Here is a 3,758-nt window from a genome sequence, read left to right as displayed (position 1 = left end):
TTCATTGCTGGTGCGAGGAGGTTGGAATGACGTTCCTGAGAGCAACGGTTGTTGGGGGCTGGAGGGTGAAATAAAGATGGCAACGAAGCTGCCTGAAGGACGTTCGCTTTGTTGCTCTAGCAAATTTCTTCCGGTGTAGCAGAATTAATTTGCTCACAGTTGATCGTGGGATTGATTTTATTTATTTACATGTTTACTTCCTTATTTATTTATTTAATGAACAGCCCATTTCCTTTAAAGAGGGACTGTGGGTGGTGCACAATAAAATGTGAAAATATAACTTCAAAAAAAAATTTAGAGGAGGGAAGAATAATTATGCCCTGTTAAAAATCATTTGAAAAGTCGAAGGGAGGGCTCTTGGGACACGAGCCAAGCCCACGGCTGTGTGAACTTTTAGGCTTCCCATAAGAGGCTGAGTCATGTTTAACTCGTTTTCGGAAGGCCAAGAGAGTGGGGGGCCTGCCTCGCCCCGGAGAGAAGAGTATATTCCACAGGTTGGGGGCATTGGCAGAGTTAAGAGAATTCTGACTGGTGAGGTCGGTAGCACACCTTACCTGCCTTACTGGTAGTGGGACGAAAGCGGTTCCATTGATAGCCTGGCCCTATGCCATGTGGGGCTTTATATATCACAACATCTTGAAGCAAATTGATATCCAATGCAACTCGCGCAGTGGAGGTGTTACATGTGGTTCTTGCTCTGCTTTCAATTTCAATGGGATCAGGTTCTTCACTTTGGGTACCTTTTTTATATTGCAAACCACTCCATCCTCCTGTAGAGCAGTGTTTCTCAATTTTGGCTACTTTTGATATGTGGACTTCAATTGCCAAAATTCCCGAGTCAGCTACACATCTTAAAATTGCAGAAGTTGAGAAACACTGCTCTGAACCTCTTGTGCAAGCTTCTTTGTTTCTCATAGGGTTTAATTATCAGACAGCTTGATATCTCAATTACCCTGTCCAGCCAAAGTTGAACATCATACAATGGACACATCCAATGCAGAGTTCAACTGTTGTGACCTGGACTAATTGGTTCTGCAGATGAGATTACACTGGATGTTTTAGCTGCTATGCCCCATTGATTGCTCGTGTTTTAACTGGTTATTCAGTGGCACTCCTGGTTCCTTCTCATATGCATTGTCACCAAACTAAGTCTCTTTAATCCTGTACCCACAAAACCAATTTTCCTAGCTGGATGTAAGCTATTACATTTATCAAAGATGATGATCACCCTCTTAGATTTTAGGCATTGTTCAAGTCTTATTTTGAATTGTGATTTTGACCTTCAAGGTATTTTAATTTACCTTGCTTGATATCATATGCTAGTTTGATAAACATCCATTCAGAATGTTATTTTATAAATATTTGATAGCACCAGATTAAGGACATCACTGTTCTCCTCTTTAAGTATTGTTGCAAAGCCATTTACTAACATTCTTGGAGTGTGGTTCAGTCAGTTCCAAATCTATCAGAGTGCAAAATAGTCTAACCCACATTTATCCACTTCATCAATATTGATGACTATAAAATGACTTACTGAGATCAAGACACACTATATCCTTATTGTTCCCCTGGGGTACCGAACTAGACACTCATAAATAGGGTTCACTTGATGCCATTTGTTCCTGACAAGCCCATTCTGACTTACATTACAAAGAACATCTTCTACATAGACAATGCTGTATGACAAGTGATCAGGGTGCTTTCAGACAAACTGAATTTTAATTTTCTGTGTCTATAGAAAGATCTCTCTCTTTTTTGAGAGAAGACATGCAAAGATGGAATTTTAACTTCTCCATATTGCACATTATTTCCCAATCTTCTCTACAGTATATGAAATAATTATTCAAACTTTCCTTTCATCCCTTTGAAGTATTTTTGTGTCCTCACAACTCACTTCATTTTGAGCTTTAACTTCGCTCCATTACTGCAAGCTTGTTACTAGAATATGTTCTCTGCAAACTTTTTTGCTTCTCAAACTGCCAATGAGGTTGCTATTCATCCATATAGCTGACTTAAAACTTTTGTCCTAATGGGGATTGTTCAAATCTGTGCATACATTTTTCAGGGTCTCCCATTGCTCTTTAACTTATTTAATTATAATTTTAAGACAAAGTATTGGTCTACCTTTTTAAAATCTGCTTTCCTGATGTCCAAGATACAAAATGACTTCTCAGCAGTTAAACTAGTTGTAGGTAACTTGAACTCCATCATAATTTTTTCCAAGACTTTTTTTGCCCACCTCTTAATTCCTGTTATCTAGCTAGCCCCCTTGTTTCTTCTTCATCTGAAAACTACGATTCTCAGCAAAGTAGATAATAAACTTATATATTTTTGGTTACGGTAATAGTTTTCTACCAAAGAGGAGTTACCACTACTGTGTAACATGATGAGTTAATTTACAAAGACATTGTTCACATTATCTACTGGGTAAATAAGCAGGCTGTTCTAGTGGCTAAAGTACCAGGTGATCTGGGAGATCCATTTTAGCCATGAAAGCCACCTGGGTGACTTTGGGCCAGTCACTCTCTCTCAGCCCAACTCACCTCACAGGGTTGCCATTGTATGGAAAATAAGAGGAGCAGGGAGTATTAGTTATGTTCGCTCCCTTGAGTTTTTTGTAAAAATAATAAAGGCAGGGTTTAAAAATGTTGTTAGCTGCGAAGTCGTGTCCGACCCATCGCGACCCTATGGACAACGTTCCTCCAGGCCTTCCTGTCCTCTACCATCTTCTGGAGTCCATTTAAGCTCACGCCTACTGCTTCAGTGACTCCATCCAGCCACCTCATTCTCTGTCGTCCCCTTCTTCTCTTGCCCTCAATCTTTCCCAGCATTAGGCTCTTCTCCAGTGAGTCCTTCCTTCTCATCAGGTGGCCAAAGTATTTGAGTTTTAGCTTCAGGATCTGGCCTTCTAAAGAGAAGTCAGGGTTGATCTCCTCTAGGACTGACCGGTTTGATCGCCTTGCAGTCCAAGGGACTCGCAGGAGTCTTCTCCAGCACCATAGCTCAAAGGCCTCAATTCTTTGACTCTCAGCCTTTCTTATGGTCCAACTTTCACATTGCAACTGGGAAGACCATAGCCTTGACTATACACACTTTTGTTGGCAGGGTGATGTCTCTGCTTTTTAGTGTGCTGTCTAGATTTGCCATGGCTCTCCTCCCAAGGAGCAAGCGTCTTTTAATTTCTTGGCTACAGTCCCCATCTGCAGTGATCTTGGAGCCCAGGAAAATAAAATCTGTCACTACCTCCATTTCTTCCCCATCTATTTGCCAGGAATTGAGAGGGCCGGATGCCATGATCTTGGTTTTCTTAATGTTAAGTTTCAACCCAACTTTTGCACTCTCCTTCTTCACCTGCAACAAGAGGCTATTTAGTTCTTCTTCACTTTCTGCCATTAGAGTGGTATCATCTGCTTAAAAATGTAATTTATGTAAATAAATAGCCTATAAGAAATTCCTACAATGTAGTATCCCTTTTATTTCTCACTCCTTTTAATTTTACCCAGATACTTTCAACAGGATATTGAGGGACTTGAGTTTCTTCATAGACATGACGGCTTAAAAAACAACAACCCTAAAAGCCATTCCGTCTTTTTGTTCTACTTCTTTTGTACAAATGATATATTATGTTCCACTCATGATTCTCACCCTATTAAATTTCTGTGAGGCTTATCAAATCTTGTTTACTCAAGTTAGGTTTTCTTCTGTTTGCTACCCATGCATTAGGGAACAGAGTACCATTCTTACTTGCAAATCCTTTG

The sequence above is a fragment of the Vipera berus genome (assembly GCF_964194415.1).
Source record: "Vipera berus genome assembly, chromosome: Z".
NCBI lineage: Eukaryota > Metazoa > Chordata > Lepidosauria > Squamata > Viperidae > Vipera > Vipera berus.
Note: the sequence above shows the minus strand (reverse complement) of the source record.